The following is a 24,524-nucleotide window of genomic DNA, read 5'->3' on the forward strand; positions in this document are numbered from 1 at the left end:
AGGCTGGCCATTCGGCCATGCTTACACTATTATCACTTTTGTATTTTCAACTGTGGAATTTCTACACACCATAGATTAAGGTGTGGAGCTCTGCTGTTCTTCATGAATTAATGCAAAGTACTATTGTTTTTCTATTCAACTCAAGTCTATTTCTTCTCCAAGATATTCATTCGCACCCAAGAACATGATGAATGTGATGATTATGTGACACTCATCACCATTCTCACCTATGAACGCGTGACTGACAACCACTTCTGTTCTACATGCAAACAAGCTTGAATGTGTATCTCTTAGGTTTCTAATCTAAGATTGGAACCTTCGTGGTATAGGCTAGAATTATTGGCGGCCATTCCTGAGATCCGGAACGTCTAAACCTTGTCTGTGGTATTCTGAGTAGGATCTGGGAAGGGATGACTGTGACGAGCTTCAAACTTGCGATTGTTGGGCGTGTGACAGACGCAAAAGGATCAATGGATCCTATTCCAACATGATCAAGAACCGACAGACGATTAGCTGTGCGGTGACAGCGTGTGTAGAATATTTTCACTGAGAGGACGGGAAGTAGCCATTGACAACGGTGATGCCCAACATAAAGCTTGCCATGGAAAGGAGTATGAATGATTGGAAGAAGGCAATAGGAAAGCAGAGGTTCAGGAGGAACAAAGCATCTTCATACGCTTATCTGAAATTCCAACCAAAGAATTACATAAGTATCTCTATCTTTATTTTATGTTTCATTCATCTTTTAATTATCAATTCTCCATCACCATCTAAATTCGCCTGACTGAGATTTACAAGATGACCATAGCTTGCTTCAAGCCGACAGTCTCCGTGGGATCGACCCTTACTCACGTAAGGTATTACATGGACGACCTAGTGCACTTGCTGGTTAGTTGTGCGGAATTGTGACAAAGTGTGATTCACGTTTGAGAGCTCCAAGTCCTTTAGCGCCATTGTTGATGATCACAATTTCGTGCACCAAGCTCCGTCCGACAAGAGAAGTTGGATAACTAAAGCTATGACTTGGATTGACAAGTAAAGTCGGACCCACACAAAAACGTGCGCTAAAAGGGATGAAGTTTAGCCCAAAAAGCCACGGCTCTACAAGGCTATCAAAATTGTCCAAACTAACTAAAAAAGGGTTCAACCAGAACGCTAAAAATTATCAGACAAAGTTAGCCCCAAAGGTCATCTCGCCCCGAACAAAAGATGGACTAAACAAAGATCTAATCAAAAGAGATCGGACAACCGAGTGCTAATGCTCTATAAAGATCTACAGAAGTTGCAAAGACATGGACAGTATAGAAATGTACGCTTCAAAATAAAAACATTTGAAAAGACTCAAAAGGTCACCTGAAAGGCAAGCCTCAAGAGTTTAAAAGTGTTTTGTTAAAGTTATATAGAAGCAACTAAAAAGTCAAAGCAGTCTACCATCACAAAAAATAGAGTTTAAAAAGCCCACAAATCAGGCTGTACAGATAAAAAACCAACAATGTCATAGAGGGTTCAAAGTTTCTCTAGTAATAGCATCAGTAGCCGAAGGAGGAGGAATGATATTCACAGGGATAGCGTCCACGGTCCCATCCTCACGATTAATAATCTCACAATCCGGATCAGGTTGAGAATGGTCGACCTTAGCAGAAGGATTTGAAGAAGTTGTGGCTGCAGAAGCCTTGGCTGGTGGTGCAGAAGAGGGAGGCTTATCATCCTCGTCATCTGGGGCGGGCACTATTTTACCATCTTCCACTACATTGTCTAGATTAAAGAGCGTCAGGTCGAGTTCAGGAGCAAGAACTCGGACCTGAGCCTTAAGTTCTCGTAAGCACCCGTCACAGTATCTACCAGATGACCCTGGAGATCGGCGTAATTTGCAAGAGCCATTTCAAGCCTCTCCCTCAGCTCTAACACCTCGGCATATGTGTGGGTATAGCTCTCCTTGTAGTTTTTTCGCCGTTTCCCCAGCCAGGTTGGCAGCAGCCTCAACGGTAATAGCCTGCGACTTCTTCTTCTCCAAGTTCAGCTTTAGCTTAATCACCCTAGCATCCAACTCATCCTTCAAACCTTTAATCCTATTGAACTCTGACTTAGCATCCTCAAGAAAAGCTTTCATTGCATGGACGGGAGAACCCTGGACATTGCGATATAAGGCCGCACCCATATGGGCCATCCAGATACTGTTACTAGTGATAAAATTCAAGTGTTGAAGCTTGAGATTATCCTTCTCCAGTAGTCTTGGCCGAGATGTTTTGAGCGGCCGTTGCCTTCTTGGCCCTCGAAAATGCCTCATAGAATCAGCATACTTCACCATCTTTGAAAAGGCAAAAACAAAAACCGGTTACAAGAGAAAACGATACAGATCGGCAAAACAAACAAATGCAGAAAAGTCACCATACCCAGTTCAGCCTTAAGAAGGGAAGGATCCCCTAAAAATTTTCTTATCTAGATGGGGAGGCTCTCCCCAATTTTCCTCTAACACCTTCACAAAGGCCTGCTCGACCTCATCCAAACTTTACCAAGAATACCTAGATACTACCACATTATTTTGCCAGCATAAGGGAAAGGCGGGCTCATTGTTCTCATCCAAGAAAAAAGGGTGAACACCCTCAGCAGCTCGGACCTTAAAATAATAGTTCTTAAAATTCCTAAAGGATTCGTCATACATAGAAAAAACTTTCTTTCCTTGAGTAGCTCAGAAAGAAACCCAGGAGGCTTTCTTCTTCGCTACCCCAGGCTTTGTCAAAACGAAAAGGTAAAGAAAAAGAGTTTGGGAAGGTCAGATATCAAGTTCTTGACACAGCAGTTGAAAAATTTTAATCAAGCCCCAAGAGTTCGGGTGGAGCTGAGACGGAACTACGTTGCAAGACCATAGCAACTCGGTCTCAAAGGGGGTAAAAGGAATAGTAATATTCAATTGACTAAAGAAATAGTCATAAGCGTAGAAAAAGGGACGCTCTTCTGGGATCAAAGAGGGAAAACTAACCCTCTCCTCAGGGTCAGGAGACACTAACTCATAGTTCTTTTCTTGATCCCTATCACTACAAATCCTATGGTGCCTCCTAAGCTGCACACAATACTCAGAGTCAGCAACGGTAACACACATCAACACAATAGAGTCTAGCCAGTCAGACATGCCATCTGGGATCTTAGTAGACATCTCAATAATATTTTTGCGAGAAGACATAGGCCAACTATTCCTACAGGAAGAAACAGATAAAAGATGGGTTACTACCAAACAACTCGGACAAATATGAAAATAATTCGGACAATAATGTATGAACGACAAGAATCAGACACGGTAGCAAAAGGGAAACCCCAGGATTCACACTAAAATCCAGGGGCACCCTTTGGAGGCAATAACAAGGCAGGAACCAGAAAAGAAGGAAACCAACGGTCTATGCACTAACCATCTCACAAAACAATCCTCTTCTAGTAACATCACAAAGTAGCAAGAAATTTCACATCATCAACAAGTACCATCAAGACTACAATATTTCTTCACCAAAATGGTTCACACAAAGTAGTGAACCCAGAAACAAAGACACACAGAAATGAAGGATGCAGGAACGGCCCTAATAAAACCCTAGGAAAGCAAAAATCACCAGGCACACATCATAGCAAAGGAAACACAGGGATCACCACAAAAGACGGAAGCTTTTTTAGATAACCATCATTTATTCCTCGAAAAGGTAAAAAATTCTCGGAGACAAAGCACGTGCAACAGTAGAGACATACAAAAAAGCGACTAAATAAAAATAATAAAAGGGAAAAGAAAACACCAACCTGTAGAGGAAGAAGAGACGAGCGTGAGGGAAGGGTCCGAAGGAAACATTGATGAAGAAACACCAAGGAAGGAAGAACGGAAAATGCAAAAACAGAGGGTCGAGAGAAACAAAGTGAAGCCGCAAAGCAAGAGCGAAAAGAGACAAGAAATGTAAATGGCAATGAAAATAAACTAACAACTAAAGAGGTCTTGGCAAAGGTTAGTGGTCAAGGATCTCTATCCTAATCACTAACCACAACATGAGAATTGGCAAGGACCAACCCCACTAAGTTAACCCATAACTAATAGTAGAGGAAAGTCAAGTGAGCTATGTCAATCCAAGTCCATAAGTCCTAGTTCTCCACCAAATTAATTAGTGAGATCTAGAGTTAATGGCTCCCAATTGTCAATCACTTGGACATTAGTAACTTAAGAGTTCCTAAGTTACCTTCCCAAGCCAAGAGCACTAAAATCTACTCTAAAATCCAACCAAGCATTTCATCAAACACTTGGAAGGCACAAAAGAAAAGCATAGTAAATTGCAAGAATTAAAGGAATCTACAACTACAAAAGTAAGATATTAACAATAGAAGGGCAAAACAATAGAAAAGTAAACTCATAACTAAAAGAAGCATTTTAACAAACACATAGAAGGCAATAAAAGTAAACAACATGAATTGCAAGAATTAAAGAGAGATCTAACTAGAATAGCAAGAGATCAATAATAGAAAAGGAAAACAATTATGAAACAACAAAGGACTTACCAATTGCATTAAAGAAGAAATATAGATCTACAAAAGAAAGTTCATAAACTACAACTAACAATACAAAGGAATTACAAGAGAAGAAGAATTCTACAACTACAAGAGAACAATTAAGGAAAGGAAAGGAAAATTAGAAGAGAGAAAAAGAACTAGATCTAGATCTAAAACCTAATCTTAATTCTAGAGAGAAGTGAGAGCTTCTCTCTCTAGAAACTAACTCTAACTACTCCTAAAGCTTAAACTATGACTAATGATCAAAAGTATGTAAAGTATGTCAATTCCCCTTCAATCCTTGGCTTAAATAGCATCAGAAATGAGTTGGATTTGGCCCACAAGGCTTTAGAATTTACTGGCCACGAATTTGCATTTAATGAATCACATGCAAATCAGCACGTATGCGTACCGTGGGCATGCGCTCCTCTATCCGCGATGCAACTATAGCAAATCTTATATCATTTCGAAGCCTCAGATGTTAGCTTTCCAACGCAATTGGAACCGCATCATTTGGACCACTGTAGCTCAAGTTATGGTCAATTAAGTGCAAAGAGGTCGGCTTGACAGCTTTTGCGATTCCTTCATTTCTTCATGAGTTCTCCATTTTTTTCATGCTTTTCCTTCATTCCCTTGATCCAATATTTGCCTCCTAAACCTGAAATCACATAACAAACATATCAAGGCATCTAATGGAATCAAGGTGAATCAAGATTAAACAATTAAGGGCCTAAAAAGCATGTTTTTACTCTTAAGCACAATTAAAGGAGAATTTACAAAACCATGCTATTTCATTGAATAAATGTGGAAAAAGATGATAAAACGCTCTAAATTCAACATAAGATAAACCCTACAAATGGGGTTTATCACTATCCGACCCGGACTGACTGAAGACAAAGCGACCGACCTCTTTAGGTCAGGTCCCCCGACCTCTTCTTTAAAAGAGTTCGGCCAAATCAACATAGGAAGCCCAAGCAGGCCCAAACAAAGGGATACAACCCAATCTAAAGGTAGCTAAAGCCTAAGATAGATAAAGGCAGTTCCCCTTAAAGATAAGATGACTTCACTCAAAGATAAGATAAGATAACTAACTTATCTTATCTAAGAAGGTCAGCCCGCACTACTATAAATACACTGGAGCACCCAGGTATAACTCATACTCTGATTCTACTAAAAACCTGCTTAAAGCCCATGCTAACTTAAGCATCGGAGTCTGTTGCAGGTACCACCACTCTCCAGTGACGAAGGATCACCAGTTCCACTAGTTCCACCAGGTCGGACACGACAGCTCTGACTACCAACAGCAGATCTCATCCGAGATCAATGATAAACCCCGATTCTGTGATTTATCATGTGCTTATTTTGGGGGATTTTACGACCTTTTCCCATATTTATTCAATGAAATAGCATGGTTTTGTGATTCTCCCTTGAATTGTGCTTAAGTGTAAAAACATGCTTTTTAGGCCTTAAATTGGTGATTTCAATTCACTTTAATTCCATTCGATGCCTTGATGTATTTGATGAGCGATTTTAGGTTCATAAGGAAAGTATTGGATGGAAGAAATAAGGAGAAAAGCATGCAAAGGGGAGAATACATGAAGAAACAAAGATTGGGAATGCACATGGACGCGCACGCGTACAAGGCGTGCACGCGCAGAAGTGGTTTCGCACAAGGACGCGCACGCGTACATGCTGCATCCGCGCGGATGAAGAAATAGCCAAATCGACGCGCACGCGAACATGGCGCGCACGTGCCGGTACTCGCACGTGACCCACTTAAAGGCAAAAAGCTGGGGGCGATTTCTGAGCTGCCCAGGCCTAAATCCCACTTGTTTCTGAGTGTATTTCATGCAAAATTGAAGTCCAAGCAAGGGGGAGCAATTAGTTAAGCCAACATGAGCCTTTAGTTAGTTTTCTAGAGAGAGAAGCTCCCTCTTCTCTTTATAATTAGGTTAGTATTAGGTTAGATTGTTATAGATCCATGTCTAATTCCTTGATTTCATCTTGTTTCCTTTATAATTTCTCATTTCTACTACTTGATCCTCTTAGTTTTCATGTTAATTTTCCCTTTTGCTACATTTTGTGATGATGAACTCATGTTGGATTTGGTTTACATTTAATGCAATTTGATGTTGATGTTCCTTTTTATTGATGAATTGAGTTGCAGATTTACTTCCCTTGCAATGAATAGTTGATAAATTTTATTATTATTGCAATTTATGATGTTCACTTTTATTGCATTCTACATGTTTGACGAAATGTCCTTTTTAGCTTTTGAGTAATTTTGTTGGCTCTTGGTCTAAGCTAAAGGAATTGGGTAATCTTGAGTCATTGGGTATAATGGATTTGGTGATTTGAGAATCCTTGGTGATCAATTTGACACCCATTGACATTAACCCATTACTAAGTTAATTAGTAGGTAGGTTGGAACTTAAGGGTTGATGTGATCAAGCCTATTTGATGTATTTCAAGCTTAGGAGTAGATGTCACGTACTTAATGCTTTGGGAAGTAGACTTAATGGGTTGGCCTCTCATGATTATCAATATTTGGTTTGTTGACAATGATGGTGATCTCAGTTACCTAAGTCTTAGCCAAGAGTTCTTTATCTTGTTTTCTTTAATTACCTGTTCAATTTACTTTTCTAGCCCTCCTATAAACCAAAACCCCCCTTTACCCCCTTCATAGCCAATAATTGACCACTTCATTATTTCCTAGGGAGACGACCCGGAGTCTAAATATTTCGGTAAATTTTCATTGGGGTTTGTTATTCGTGACAAGACCACACACATAAATTTTAATTTGATGCAAAAGTTGTTTGTTGGTTTGGGGCTATACTTCCAACGTAAAAATTTTGTGAAATTCCTTACCGACAACGATTCTCGCTCGTCAAATTAATGGCGCTGTTGCTGGGGATGCAATGGTGCTATGTTATTGGCTATTGTATATATTGTGAATAGCTTGAATTTTGGTTTGTTTGCTAGTTTTTGCTAGTTTAGAATTTTGTTTTCTTTGTTTCTTATTAGTCTTTGTTTTTATTTTCCCTTTCACTATGAATTCTCATCCTTTTGGCTATGGGTGTAGTTCAAACTATGTTGTAGGAAATGGAAGTTCCAATGAGGATATGCATTAAGGATTTGGAAATCAAGGATGGGAGGAACCTCAAGCTTATGAACAACCTTCATGGCAACAACCTCCTCCGGACTCTTATGGGTATAATCTTGATCCTAATGTGTATCAATCTAATGTGTGTGATGATCCTCATTGTGGTTGTCAACCACAATCGTCATATGCATATGAACCCACTCCTCAATATAGCCGTACACCATACTCACATGCCTCACACTATCATTTACCTCCATATGACCATGATCCATACCTACCATACCAACTACCATATAAATCACATCTAGAACCACCACCATCCCAATACCAATACTCCCAAGAACCACAAATTCCACACACACCACCTCAAGAATTCCACCAATATGAACCACCTTCCGATTACAACAATCTTCCCTCAACTAATGAACCCTCTCTTCCACCACCACCTCCTGATGAAGCCTTCATGTTAGAACTGAGAGTCTTTGAATCTCGTATCTTAAGGCGACAAGAGGAGGATGAAACTAAGTTTAAGGAACTAAGAGCAAGGATGGCCGGCATAGTGGAAGCCGTGAGTCACCAAACATCCCACCTAAGCTCATGCACCCTAAGGACCCCATTGTTGAATGTAGAGAAACAATCAAGGAGCCTAGTGAGGGAGTGAACTTGACGCTCCATGGTGAGGAAGAAGAGTTGAAGCAAGAAGTACAACAAGAGGAGAATGTAGAGATTGGCGAACAAAAGGAAGTAGTGGGTGGATGTTTAGGATATGTTGAGCACATAAAGGAATCCCAAGTTGAAGATTCCTCTCCCAAGAAGTTTGGAGAGGATATTAAAGAGAAGAGTAATGTTGCGGAAGTAGACAAAGAGTTGAAGGAAATTGATCAAGAAGTGGATTTCATCACTAGTGATTTTTTGCCCATATTGATCAACCCCCTTGACGATCTTGTTGAGCCTTTCTCCAGTGGGCTAGAAAGGAAGGTTGAGGAGGATGTGCAGCCTCCAAGACCTATTGTGAGTGAAGAACTGGAAGAAGTGTTCCAAACAACAAGCCCTCCTATCTATGATGATTCTGCATCAACATATGATCCTTTCGAGTTTGAAGAGTCCTTCCCCAAAATGCTTAGACTGGACGCTGAGGTAGACTTCACTAGACCTCCTGTCTATGATGAGAGTGATGGGGAAGAGATAGAAGAAATTGATGAAAAAGAATGCAAACTTGAGGAAACTTGGCTAGAGGAGAAACTTGAAAAGCCTTGCCAAGTGGTGGAAATCTCTAGAAGAGGATGGACGGGAGTGGAGCATGCTGTATCAAGATCTTTGTGAACTCCTCTACCTAGCTTGTCATCCAATCCTTTGCTTGAGTGGGTAAAACTTCTAACTCTTAGCTTTATTATCCCACTTAAGTATGACTTGCTTGAAACAGATGGCCAACTTAGGGCACTTTGTGGAATTAAGCGAAAGAGGAGGATGTTTAGTGGTTGGCGTTGTAAGTCTAGACTCATTATGGTTGGAAGCTCAAATTTGAAGAGCATGGATTGGTGTAATGCTCAATTAAATGGGTCGAGGAGGACAGTTTGGTGCTTTCATGAGAATTCCGCCTTCTTGTCACCCGGACGAAACCAAAGCAATCAACTAGAAGAAGGGTGCGAAGATAAGATATGGGATCTTAGATCACACTACGGAAGTCAATTTTGGGAGCTTATATCTTGGAGAGAACCTCACCAAAGCTTGGTGAAGATGGTTGGAAATTCTGACAACCAATTGAAAGACAAGCACTCTTGGAGGTTCAAGGATGGATACAAGCATAAGCCACCTTGACAAGGAGCCTCCCAAATGTCCAACTTAAGGACATAAACCAAAAGTGCTTGGTGGGAGACACCCCACCATGGTAAACTCTTTCCATTCTCTTGTAGATATAATGAATGAATGAATTGGGTTCCATTGTACAAAATTTCTTTACTTCTTGGTGTATTTTGCTTTGCTTGCTAAGGTATTTATACATTCTATACTGTAATTAGGGATAATTCTTTGAAATTGAGTTTTTGCTTGGATTGCAAGTTTTCACAATTTGTTTGAAGAATCCCCAATATTTCAAAATGAGCTTAATTTTGCATCTTAGCTAATTCTAGAATCTTAGAGAAGGATGGGAGGATTATGAGGTCTTTTTGATGCTCATGAAAAAAAAAAAGAAAACCGAGCAGCCACGCGCAAGAGCACAGTGCGCGTGCGCGGTTGCGGATTTGAGTTTTTTGGGCCAAGGACCAGAGAGTTGTGCCACTTTTGGGCCAACTCTGTGCCTCAACCCACATGGATGCACGCTGTACGCGTCCGCGTCCCTTCGTGTTTCCTTACCCACGTGTTGGTGAACTTGGCGCCTCCGCGCCCATTCCATAAGCTCAAGCCATCCACGTGAACGCGCCCGGTACGCGCGCGCGTCGATGCGTTTTAGCATCACCTAGGCCAAAGGACCCGAGAGTTGTGCCAACTCTGGGCCCCTTTTTGTGCCCTTGGCCCAGCTTACCCGCGCGAACGGGCACTGTACGCGTCCGCGCCCATTGCTGATTCCTCTATCTACGCGCAAGCGCATATGGCGCCTCCGCATCACTTTTCTATTCTCTCACCCACGCGGATGCGCACAGTGCGCGCACGCGTGGATTCAAATTTTTACTTACCCTAGGGATGCGAAGCCCTAGCGCATTCGCGCAAACCCCTTCGTCCCTCACCCCAACGTCTCTTCTCCTTCTCCCTCACTCACCAGAAACACTCTTCTCCTTTCTCCCTTCATAACCGTCCTCCGGCGAGCGTTCCACGACCACCACTGCCGCCGTCACTGCACGCCCCCTCTCTTCCTCGTTCTCCCTCTCTCTCACTCAATCCTCTCTGCTCTATTCTCTCTCACAGTGCCCCTGCTCTACCACGAGCACAGCCGCGACTCCATTGTCGCCGGCGCAAGCTCTCCTGTGCCACCAGACCGCCATTCTTCTCTGGTCCACACCTCCACTCTCCCTTCCCTTCCTTTGTTCACACCTCCAACTCCCCTGCTTCCAGGTTCCTTTCTCTTCCCATTTCAATTTTAGTTCATTTAATTAATTCTGTTTAGATTATTCTGTTTAGCTTGTATAGTTAGATTAGTTAGTTAGTTAGTTTAGTGTAATTAGGTGGTTAGCGAATCTGGGCTAGGTAGTGGATTTAGGTTTGTTCGAATTATTGCTACTGTGTGAAATTGCTCTGTTTTATTGAATTATTCTGTGTTTATTTAATCTGCTGATGCTACTTACTTGTGATTGATTGGTGAAAGGAGTGCTGATTGAAGCAACTGCTGTTGTTCTCTGTGCTGTTTAATTTGCTTTACTGCTGAACTGTTGGCTTAATTGCCCATTCATATGAATTCATGCATGATTTCTGTGCTTCTGATTTTCAATGAATTCATATGGAATCCGATTTGCTTATTTGAATTTCGAAAGTAGCCAATGTACTGCTGAAATGCTGCCGGATTTTTCATAACCATGTTCCGCGAAATAACAATGTTTTGATTGGTGTAACAAACTTCTATTTGATGATTTCTGTGTCAAATAGAATTTTATCAGCTAACTGGTTTTGGAAAATCATCAAGAACAGGTCTTGGTCATGCTTATCACATTCTTTGCTTGTTATTCATGGTGATTTGCTTATAGGCATTGAATTGTTTGAATGAATTTTTAGATTGGCCATCACTTGTAACTCTTTTAAGATTTCATGGCTCTTTTGCATAAACACACAAGTTGAAAGTCTTTAATCTATGTCGCTGATTCGATTCACTTTATTCATACATAATTTGCATTAAGCCACATAGACCATCTGGTTTTCCACTCTTTTCTCAACTTGTAACTTTTATGCATCATTGAATTTGGTGTTGAATGCTTCTTAATTGATTCATTCTTTAATGATTTGACTGTACCAACACAAATTCATATGACTCTAGTGATTCTCACATTGATGGATGACTTGTTTTCTCATTAGTTGCCTTCTGACGATATCATATTTCATCATCAATGACTTGATGCATTTCATGATTGTGAGAATGCTTACATTCTTATTTTGTACATCCCTTTGAAATTGAGCCGATAATCACCATATCACTGATTTTCAAACTGATTTCTAACTTTAACTTATTTAACCAATTAACTTTTCTTTTGGTTTACCACTTAACTCTTTTGATCATTCTTTGGATATGGTGTTTCTTAGGCTTAATAAACAAGTAATGTGCAATTGTGGCTTGACTTCTTGGTTTGTACCTTAGCTTGAATTCTGAATCTTGTTGCTTGCATTCTAAGATTTCTATTTTATTCACTCACTTCATGAATATGCTCTGCTTTGAGTGCTTATTATTTGTTTGGCTAGCTGCTTATATTATATCATCTCTGTTTTTCAGGATGACAGACAAAGGGAAAGCCATAGCCACTACTTCTAAAAAGAGGAAGCGCTCTAAGACCTATACACCTTCACCCTATGCAAACTATGCCAAGAATCCCCTAAATGAAGAGGACAAGGAAAATCAGCTGTTGCCTTCCATTGAACCAACCAAATTCCCCAACCTCTACTGTGAGCTTCGCTTCTCCATTTTTCGGAAGAAGAACTTAAATATTGAGAAGAAATTGCTCCTTCCCAATGATGTGAGACTTGCCATAAACACCCGCATCCTGGAGTTAGGATTGGACTTTATTGACAGAGATTTGGGGAGGATAAACACCTCATGGGTGAGGGAATTCTATTGCAACTTCTTTCGTGCCACACTCGATTCAGTCCAGCTGAAGGGTAGAGAGATTCTGATTACTGAGGCTGCCATTGGGGAGGTATTGCATTGCCGACCCCGCACTGATGACACATGCGCCAATGAGCAGGCATAGGTAGCCATCCACTGTATGACATCTGACTATGAGGCACTTAAGTGCATGATTGCCACACCGGATGCTCCCTGGGTGATGGATTCAAACAACAAGAAGCCCAAGGAGATGCGTTTCACTTATCTGTCGAGGGAGGCTAAGACCTGGCAGCATATATTTGCCCACTTTGTCCTGCCCACCACTCACTTCTCAGAGATTCCGATGGATATACTGGTGCTGATTGGGTGTGTGATGGAGGGGAAGGAGGTAAACTTCCCCCAGTTGATCAGGCAGAGCATGTGGCGCGCTCATATTCGTGGCTTGCTGCCATTCTCTACACTTGTCACCAGCATGATTGAGCTGGCAGATGTCCAGTGGTTGGATGATGACGTGACACCACCACCCCCAGAGGACGATAACAAGGAGGTTACCATTCCTTGGGGTGGGTGGGTGCACGAGAAGCCCCCACCCAAATGCCGTTCTAGAGCCAGAGCAGTAGAGGAGGTAGCTTAGCCATCGTCATCAGCAGCAGGAGCCCCTTCTACTTCAGCAGCCGCAGCATCCTTACCACCACCACCACCACCTGAGCCGACATACCTGTTGTTGCAGCGCCTATTCCGCTTCATGGAGTGCCTCAAGCATCGTATCATACGACGTCTCGACCGCTTAGACTAGGTGTTCGCATCACAGGGCATCGAGCTTCCTCCAGTCCCAGACTCTCCAGCCTCCGACGAACAAGATCAAGAGGAGGAGCATGGTGAGGAGCCAACACAGCAGGAGGCACCACCAGAGACACAGACCACCACTGAGGTCCAGCAGCCTCCTGAGGATTAACAGCCACAGCCAGTCCCAGTTCCACAGCCTGAGCATGAGCCATAGCCCGGTGTGATTGTTGACCCCCATCCCGAGCTTCAGCAGTAGCATCGAGGATGATGCTTGATTCTAAAGTGTGGTGAGGTCACCATTTGTGGCCGGTGTTGACATTTCTGTGGTGAACTTTCGGACATCCATCTTTAGTTTCTACTACTTTATTTTGTGCTTTATCTTTTAGATCATTTTGGGATTACTATATATATTTGCTATTGTGGATACCCTTATTTTTATAGTTGCACACTTTTATTATATATATGTATATATATATATATGTTTTGCATCTTGGCTTTGATTGTGATTTGAAAAATATTTTGGATTGTTAAAACCTAGTTAACCCTTTTATATAAGAATTGTGTTTTGATTGAAAAAGGGGGTAAACTAAGGAAAATTTTTAAAATTTTCTAAATCACAACATCGCATTAGAATAAGCTTAGTCAATATGATGAAAAATTCCAAGAAATCCATTTTTTAGGGCACCACCCTAATTGGTTGAAATTTTTTCTAGAACTTGCTTGAATTATATACTTTGTGGAACAAGATTTTTGAGCCAAGAACACAAGCATGTGAGATTTGAGCCTAATTGTGTGGTTACATCATACATAACCATTTATTTCCATTCTTGTGTCCATTATTCTCTTTCTATGATTGTAATCTTTGATTTGTTTAATTCTATATGTCCGTTATTCTATGTATACATGCAATTATATGATTGAGGCCATTGTTTAATTAGCTCACTTACCCAAATAGCCAACCTTTTATCTTCCATTGTTAGTCAATCTTGAGCCTATGCTTAACCCATTTGTTCATAATTGTAGCACATTACAAGCTTAAGTGAAAAACCATAAATTTCCCTTGTTTGGATCTTTGATTAGCTTAGGCTTGTGAGAGTGTTTATCAATTGATTTTGGGAGAGTTGGGAACATTGGGTAGAGATAAAAGTGTGTTTGTATTTTTGTTGAAAAATTTTGGGAATTGGGTACACACTCATGTATTAATCATGTGTAAACCATATGCATTGATGCTCTTGTATATATATTTTAGTTTAAAAAAAATTTTGCAATAATAAAAAGGGGACAAAAATGCCCCAAAGTGAAGTTCAATAATAATCAATGCATATATGTGGTGATCAATTTGGAATGCATGAGTATGTGAAAAAGTGAAGAATGGGTAGTTAGGTTTGTTTAGAATTGTATAGGTTGTCATAGGTTAGGTGGGAAGTTTAAGTTAATCAAAGATTCAAATCTCAAGCTCACTTGACCATATGCATCCTACCTTGACCCTAGCCTCATTACAACCTATGGGAAAGTCTTCATGATTTTTGTATGCATGCATGAATTAATTGTTGATTGTTAGATGAAAAACAAATCTTGGAAAGCATGATTAGGGGAGAATTGAGTGAATCAACCCCATACAGTTGAGTGCCTAGAGCGGATACACATCCGGTGAGGGTTCGATCGCTCAATTACATGTTTCCACCCATGATAATCTTTTCTTGCAAGTTTGTGAAATTCCTCAATGACTCAATTCAATTGTGGGTTTGCTTTGATTGCTATTGCCTTAGCCCTTGTGCTTGCATGTGTATTCTTGGAGATTGATTTATTTTGACTAAGCCATTGCATTCATGTAGATAGGTTGCATTTATTTAAGTTGCATTGAATAAATGTTGTTACCCTTTGCTTCTTTCTTGATTTTAGCATGAGGACATGCTTAGTTTAAGTGTTGGGAGATTTGATAAACCCCGATTCCGTGATTTATCTTGTGCTTATTTTGGGGGATTTTACCACCTTTTCCTACATTTATTCAATGAAATAGCATGGTTTTGTGATTCTCCCTTGAATTGTGCTTAAGTGTAAAAACATGCTTTTTAGGCCTTAAATTAGTGATTTCAATTCACTTTAATTCCATTCGATACCTTGATGTGTTTGATGAGTGATTTCAGGTTCATAAGGCAAGTATTGGATGGAAAAAATGAGGAGAAAATCATGCAAAGGGGAGAATGCATGAAGAAACAAAGATTGGGAATGCACATGGACGCCAACGCGTACAAGGTGCGCACACGCAGAAGTGGTTTCGCACACGGACGCGCACGCGTACATGCCGCATCCGCGTGGATGAAGAAATAGCCAAATCGACGCGCACGCGCACATGGCGCGCACGCGCCGGTACTCGCACGTGACCCACTTAAAGCCAAAACACTGGGGCGATGTCTGAGCTGCCCAGGCCTAAATCCAACTTGTTTCTGAGTGTATTTCATGCAGAATTAAAGTCCAATCAAGAGGGAGCAATTAGTTTAGCCAACATGAGCCTTTAGTTAGTTTTCTAGAGAGAGAAGCTCCCTCTTCTATCTAGAATTAGGTTAGGATTAGGTTAGATTGTTATAGATCATTGTCTAATTCCATGATTTCATCTTGTTTCCTTTATAATTTCTCATTTCTACTACTTGATCCTCTTAGTTTTCATGTTAATTTTCCCTTTTGCTACATTTTGTGATGATGAACTCGTGTTGAATTTGGTTTACATTTAATGCAATTTGATGTTGATGTTCCTTTTTATTGAAGAATTGAGTTGTGGATTTACTTCCCTTGCAATGAATAGTTGATAGATTTTATTATTATTTCAATTTATGATGTTCACTTTTATTGCATTCTACATGTTTGATGAAATGTCCTTTTTAGCTTTTGAGTAGTTTTGTTGGCTCTTGGTCTAAGCTAAAGGAATTGGGTAATCTTGAGTCATTGGGTATAATGGATTTGGTAATTTGAGACCCTTGGTGATCAATTTGACACCTATTGACACTAACCCACTACTAAGTTAATTAGTAGGTAGGTTGGAACTTAAGGGTTGATGTGATCAAGCCTATTTGATGTACTTCAAGTTTAGGAGTAGATGTCACGTACTTAAAGCTTTGAGAAGTAGATTTAATGGGTTGGGCTCTCATGATTATCAATATTTGGTTTGTTAACAAGGATGGTTATCTCAGTTACCTAAGTCTTAGCCAAGAGTTCTTTATCTTGTTTTCTTTAATTACCTGTTCAATTTACTTTTCTAGCCCTCCAATAAACCAAAACCCCCTTTACCCCTTCATAGCCAATAATTGACCACTTCATTGTTTCCTAAGGAGACGACCCAGAGTCTAAATACTTCGGTAAATTTTCATTGGGGTTTGTTATTCGTGACAAAAGCACACACATAAATTTTAATTTGATGCGAAAGTTGTTTGTTGGTTTGGGGCTATACTTGCAACGTACAAATTTTGTGAAATTCCTTACCGAAAATGATTATCGCTCGTCAATCAACCTTCAATTTTAGGTAACCCTTGGAACACTTTCAAAGGAAACATTAGTGCCACTATTAATGCACTAACGTTGGTGACTAACGCCAGTGCCAACTTTTATTTCAATGGCATCCATGCGAGTTTGTGAACGTTAGTGAGCTAACGCCTGGGCTAACATCAGAGAGAGCCACTCCTAACTACTTCAACTAATGCCAAAGCCCACATCCAAGTACTTGAAGATTGCTTTGAGGAGTGCATATATAGGATGGCTTTTGAACTTAGAAAGAAGGCTGGGATGTAGGGGGACCCTAATTGGGAAACTCTGCATCATTTTTTGTGTGTACTAAGTTACTTTCATGTACTTTTCCTTTCTTTTTAGATTTTCTGAGCAATGGTGAACTAAATCCCACGTCATTAGGGGGAGTGATAAACCCCAATTTTGTGGTTCATCTTGTGCTTATTTTGGGGGATTTTATCACTTTTTCCCACATTTATTCAATGAAATAGCATGGTTTTGTAATTCTCCCTTGAATTATGCTTAAGTGTAAAAACATGCTTTTTAGGCCCTTAAATTGGTGATTTTAACTCACTTTAATTCCATTCGATGCCTTGATGTGTTTGTTGAGTGATTTCAGGTCCATAAGGCAAGTATAAGATGGAAGAAATGAGGAAAAAAGCATACAAAGTGGAGAATGCATGAAGAAACATAGATTGGGAATACTTCAATGGGCGCGCAAGCGTGGAAGAAGAGGACTATACCTTCCAACTTCCAACAAGAACCACCTTCCAACAACAATACCTTTCCCTCAATCAATGAACCCTCTCTTTCACCACCACCTCCCGATGAAGCCCTCACCCAAGGACTAAGGGATCTTGAATCTCATATCCTAAGGCAACAAGAGGAGACTGGAAAGGAGTTTAAAGAAATGGAAACCAAGATGACTATCATGGTAGAAGCCATTGGTCGCCTAGCCTCCCACCTAAGCTCATGCACCTCAAGTGCTCCCATTGTTGAATATGGAGAAGCAATCAAGAAGCTTGGTGATGGAGTAAAATTTGAGCTCCGAGGTGAAGAAGAAGAGTTAAGGCAAGAAGTACCACAAGAGGAAGAGGTAGAGCTTATTGAACGAAAGGAAGTAATGGTTGGGTACTTAGGATATGTTGAGTACATAGAGGAATCACAAGTTGAAAAGCCTCTTTCCACGGAGTTAGGAAGGGATGTTAAGGAATTGAATAGAGAGTTGAGGGACATTGACCAAGAAGTGGATTCCATCATTAGTGATTTTTTGTCCACATTGACCAATTTCCTTGATGATCTTGTTGAACCTTCTTCCATCGGACTAGAAAACAATGTTGAGGGGGATGTGCAACCTCCAAGGCATGTTGTAAGTGAAGAATTAGAAGGAGCATTCCAAGTAATAGGCCCTCCTATTTATGATGATTCTGTATCAACACATAAGTCATTTAACCTTGATGAATCCTTCCCCAATATGCTTGGACTTGATGATGAAGTAGACTTCACCAGACCTACTATCTATGATAAGAGTGATGGGGAAGAGATTGAAGAAGTTGGTGAGCAATGAATTGAGGTTGAAGAAGCTTGCAAAGAAGTGGAAGTTGCAAAGGAAGACCACAAGTGAACGGATCTTGCATTGGCTAAGTGTGGGGAGGTCACCCTCCCTAAACCGCCATCACCCGACATAACATTCAAGTGGGTAAAATTCCTCTCTATAAGCTTTACTGTCTCACTTGAGTATGGGTTGCTTGAAAATGATGGTCAACTTAGAGCCCTTTGTGGAGTTAAGAGAAGGGAAGAGTTGTGTAGTGGTTGGAGACATCCTTATGGGTTCACTATGGTTGCATGTTCAACGTTTGATTGCAAGATTGGATGTAGTGCTAAATTGAATGGGTATAGGAGGACTATTTGGTGCTCACATGGGAATTCGGATCACTTACCACCCAAATAGAATTGTTTTGATCAACTAGAAGATGGGTGTAAAAACAAGATATGGGACCCTGGATCACAACATGAAGGCCAATTTTGGGAGCTCATATCTTGGAAAGAACATCATCCAAGCTTGGTGAATATGGTTGAAAATTCTGAGAACCGACTGAAGGACAAGCATTCTTGGAGGTTCAAGGATGAATACAAACATAAGCCACCTTGACAAGGAGCCTCCCAAATGTCCAACTTAAGGACTTTAACTAAAAGTGCTTGGTAGGAGACACCTCACTATGATAAACTCTCTCCATTCTCTTGTAGATATAATGAATGAATGAATTGGGTTCTATTGTAAGTAACTTCTTTACTCCTTAGTATATTTTGTTTTGCTTGTTAAGTGTTTATACATTCTATGCCTTAAATAAGGATGATTCTTTGGATTTGAGTTTTTGCTTGGATTGCAAGTTTCCTCAAGTTATTTGAAAAATCCTCAGAAATTCAAAAAATATGGTTGGTTTTGCATTTTACCTGGGTTTTGAGTCTTAGAGAATGCTAAGAGGATTTTGAGCTCTTCTTGGTATTTTTGAAAAAAAAGGGTGGGGGGAGGGGGGGAAGGGGGAAGCCACGCGCAAGCGCACAGTGCGCGCGCGCGTCGGTCGTGCATTCCTCACTCTCCAGGCCAAGGACCAGAGAGTTGTGCCACTTTTGGGCCAACTCTGTGCCTTGACCCACGCGGATGCGTACATGACGCATCTGCGTCCCTTTGCGTTTCCCTACCTACGCGTAGGCACACCTGGCGCCTCCGCACCCCATCATCGCTCCGCCCACCCACGCGCAAGCACACAGTGCGCGTTCGTGTCGATGCGTTTTCACATCGTCCAGGCCAAAGACCCGAGAGTTGTGCCAACTCTGGGCCACGTTTGTGCCTCTGGCCCAACTCACCCACGTGGACGCGCACCGTACGCGTCCGCGCCCATGCCCACATCACCTATCTACGCGCAAGCGCATTCGATGCTTCCGCACCGATTGCTCATCTTCCCATCCGCGCGGACGTGCACGGTGCGTGCACGCGTGGACTCAGAAATTTCACTTACCCAGGGATGCGAAAGCCCTAACGCAATCGCGCCCCAACTCCCCTTTCTCCTCTAACGTTTCCTTTCCCTCTCCCTCCAACCTTCCATAACCCCCTGAACCAACCAGAAATCCCGTCCGGCGGCCACATTCTGCCACCGTCACCTTCTTTTCCCTCCTCCTCTTTCTTTCCTTCTTCCTCCCTTCCTCGCTTTCTCTTCTCTCCCTCTCCACCATCCTTCTCTAACTGCTCTCTGCTGCACCCACCAGCAACCGCCGTGATGACCATTGTCGCCGGCGAGCCTTCGCCCTCAACCCATTCTCCTTCCCTCAGCCGTTTCCTCTCTCCTCGCCATTCCCCTCCCATTTCTCGTTGCTCTGCCCAACGCCTCTACTCTGCTTCCTGCTCCGCCACCGCGACCACCAATGCTGCCGTGAGCCCCGCTGCTGGCAGCACTACCTAGCTACTTCTTCTTTCCGTTTCTTCATTTCCCAATTTCTGGTTCTGCTTTACTCTCAGGTTCTGCTTTAAGTAATTCTGTTTGTTAATTTTCAGTTAGTTAATTGCTTATTTCTGCATGCTAGGCTAGATAGAATTAAATGCGGTCAGGTAGTTAGGATGTGGTTAGAGGATTCTAGGCCTAATAAGTGCTCCGTTTGTGTTTATTTGCTTAAATATGCATGTTTGTTGAATAATGGTTGTTGCTGCTATTTTTGGATTTTGGTTAGGGCTATGCTAAGTTTTTAGTTCTTACATGCTGCCTTGCTGAGTTTCATTACATAATTGAGATTAATGCTGCTTAATCATATGTAATCCATGTTCTTACCATGCTTGTTGCAAATTATGGATTCATATGCCTGTTTTGTTACTTTATGCTATCCAGGAACGTCCAATTTACTGCCGATATGCTGCCCAAATTTTTACAATCTGCTCGTTTTCAACTTGTTGCCTAGAATTGAACTTGCAATTTCCCCAATTAAGGTTATTTAACCTCACCAAGTTCAATCCCTAGGCCACCTTGGCTAGCATCTCCGTGTTTATGTTGTCTTCTGTGATATGCATTAACTCTTCATGCACCTTCTTTCTCAAGTTACTCAAATGCCTTATGCTCAAGCCAATGGTTAAGCTGACCATTTGAGTTTAACTTGCAATTTGTTGAAAATGGTGCATTCATTTGCAATAAGTGATGTATTTCAACTTGTGTAACCCTTTTTCACTTAAATTGGTTTCTAACTTGCCTTCGTTGCACAAAATGTACTTTCATTTTACCAACACCAATTATTGAAAACCTAGTAACCATGACATTGCTTGATGACTTGTTTTCATATTAGTTGCTTTTTGGCAATATCATATTTCATCATCAATGACTATATGCATTTCATGATTGTGAGTATGCTTGCATCCATATTTTTTGAACTTCTTTGTGATTAAGCTAATAACCGTCATACCACTACTTTTCGAACTAGTTTTTCTAACTTCTAAATATACTTAACCAATTGACTTCTCCTTTGACCGGTTCTCTAACTTTTAACTTCATTAACTAGCTCACTTCCCTTTTCACTTTCAAACTAACACCCTTAACCATTCTTTTGGGTATGACGCTTATTAGGCTTAACAAACAAGCATTATGCATATATAGCTTGAAGTCTTGGTTTGTGACCTTACTTAACTCTTGCATCATGTTACTTGAATTCCGAGAATTCTTATCCCTTAACTCACTTCATGAATATGTCTTGCCTTGCGTGCTATACATCTACCTGGCTAGTTGCTTATATCATATCATATCTGTTTTTCAGGATGTCGGTTAGAGGAAAAGCTATAGCTACTACCTCAAAGAAGAGGAAGCGCTCTAAAGCCTCTACCCCCCCTTATGCCAACTATGCCAAGAATCCGCTCAATGATGTAGATAAAGAGAATCAGCTGCTACCACCCACTGACACAACCAAGTTTCCAAATCTCTACTGTGAGCTTCGCTTCCCTAAATATCAGAAGATGAATTTGAACATTGAGAAGAAATTGGTCCTTTCCAACGACATGAGATGCGCCATCAATACCCGTATTCTGGAATCGGGCTTGGACTTTGTTGATAGGGATTTGGGAAGGATAAACACTTCGTGGGTCAAGGAATTTTACTGCAACTTCTTCCGAGTGACTCTTGATTCAGTCCACTTACGGGGTGAGCAGGTCTTAATTACTGAGGCAGCTATTGGGGAGGCATTGCTTTGCCGACCTCATACTGGTGACACGTGTGTCTATCAGCAGGCAGAGATAGCTATCCACTGCATGACCTTTAATTATGAGGTGCTAAAGTGCGTTATTGCCACACTGGACGTCCCTTGGATGATGGATTCTAGCAACAAGAAGCCCAAGGGGATGTTATTCACCTATCTGTCTAGAGTGGCTAGGACTTGGCAGTAGATATTCGCCCACTATGTCCTGACCACTACTCATTTTTCTGAGATTTCGATGGATATGCTTGTTCTGATTGGCTGTGTCATGGAGGAGAAAGAGGTATACTTCCCCCGGTTGATCAGGCAGAGCATGTGGAAAGCACACATTCGTGGCCTACTACCATTTCTCACATTGGTCACCAGCATGATTGAGCTAGCCGATGTCCCATGGAGGGATGATGACGTGACAGCACCACCCCCAGACGATGACGACAAGGAGGTTACTATTCCGTGGGGTACGTGGGTGCACGAGAAGCCCCCACCCAGACGCCGTTCTCGAGCTAGAGCAGTGGTGGAGGCAGCTCAGCCTTCATCTTCTACAGCAGTAACAGGACCTTCTTCTGCTTCAGCAGCCGCAGCACCTTTGCCACCACCACCAGCACCTGAGCCAACATACTTGCTAGTACAGCGGCTGTTTCGCTTCATGGAGCACAGCGAGCGTCGTATCATATGACGTCTCGATCGCATAGACCACGTGTTTGTATCACAGGGCATTGAGCTACCTCCTCTCCCATACTCTCCCGCTTCGGATGAGCAGGATCATGAGGAGGAGCATGTTGAGGAGCCGCCTCAGCAGGAGACACCCCCAGAGACACAGGCCACCACAGAGGTTCAGCAGCCCCCTGAAGACTTAGCCAGTACCACAGCCACAGCCTGAGCCACAGCCACAGTCCGACGCAACTGTTAACCCCTAGCCCGAGCTTCAGCAGTAGCATCAAGGACGATGCTTCATCCTAAAGTGTGGGGAGGTCACCGTTCGTGACCTGTGGATAGTATATGTGTGGTGAACTTTCAGACATTTATCTTTTAGTTTCTGCTACTTTATTTTATTTTGCACTTTATCTTTGAGATTACTTTGAGATTATTGTATATATTTTTTATCTTGGGATTACTTTATCTTAGTCGTCGCATTTTGCACCTTAGATTGTATACATTCCATATTTTGGTTGGATTTCTATTATATAGTTGTTTTAGCGTTTTTGGTTGTGAATTGGAAAAACATTGTGGATTGTTGAAACCTAGTTGATCCCCTTTGCGTGTGAAATTTGCTTTGATTGGAAAAGGGATAAACTAAGGAATTTTTTTTAACTTTTCTAAATCACAACATTGCATTAGAATAAGCTTAGTCAATATGATGAAAATTTCCAAGAAATCTATTTCTAGGGCACCACCCCAATTGGTTGAAATTTTTTTTAGGACTTGCGTGAATTATACACTTTGTGGATCATGTTTTGAGAAAAGAACACAAGCATGTGAGTTTTGAGCCTTAACTGTGTGGTTGCATCATATATAACAACTTATTCTCATTCTTGTTTGCATTATTCTCTTCCTATGAGTGTAATCTTTGATTTGTTTGATTCTTTATGTCCATTATTTTGTGTATACATGCATTTATATGATTGAGTCCATTGTTCAAATAGCTCAATTAACCAAATAGCCTACATTTTATCTTCCATTTTTAGCCAATTTGAGCTTATGCTTAACCCACTTATTCTTAATTGTAGCACATTACATGCCTAAGTGAAAAACAATAAATGTACCTTGTTTGGATCTTTGATTATCTTAGGCTAGTGAGGGTGTTCATTATTTGATTTTGGGAAAGTTGAGAACATTGGGTAGAGATAAAAGTGTGTTGGTGTTTGTGTTGAAAATTTGGGAATTGGGTGTAAACTCATGTATTAATCATGTGTAACCCATATGCATTGATATTTTTATATATATTTTAGTTGAAAAAAAGAGACATGCAATAAAAAGGGGATAAAAATGCCCCAAGGAGAAGTTCAATAATAATCAATGCATATATGTGGTGATCAAAAGGAAATGCATGAGTGTGAGAAAAAGTGAAGAATGGATAGTTAAGTTTGTTTAAAATTGTATAAGTTGTCATAGGTTAGGTGGAAAGTTTAAGTTAATCGAAGATTCAAATTTCAAGCCCACTTGACCATATGCACCCTACCTTGACCCTAGCCCCATTACAACCTTTGGGAAAGTCCTCATGATATTTGTGTGCATGCATAAAGTAATTGTTGATTGTTAAATGAAAAACAAATCTTGGAAAGCATGATTGAGGGAGAATTGAGTGAATCAACCTCATACACTTGAGTGTCTAGAGCAGATACACATCCGGTGAGGGTTCGATCGCTCAATTATATGTTTCCACCCATGATCATCTTTTCTTGCAAGTTTGTAAAATCTTTCAATAATTCAATTCAATTGTGGGTTGATTTGATTGTTATTGCCTTAGCCCTTATGCTTGCATATATATTCTTTGAAATTGACTTGTTTTGACCAAGTGGATGCATTCATGTAGATAGATTGCATATAGATAGGTTGCATTTAGTTAGCTTACATTGAATAAATGTTGATACCCCTTCTATTCTTTCTTGATTTTAGCATGAGGACATACTTAGTTTAAGTGTGGGGAGATTTGAT

Source organism: Arachis hypogaea, chromosome 15 (genome assembly GCF_003086295.3).
Source record: "Arachis hypogaea cultivar Tifrunner chromosome 15, arahy.Tifrunner.gnm2.J5K5, whole genome shotgun sequence".
Classification (NCBI taxonomy): domain Eukaryota; kingdom Viridiplantae; phylum Streptophyta; class Magnoliopsida; order Fabales; family Fabaceae; genus Arachis; species Arachis hypogaea.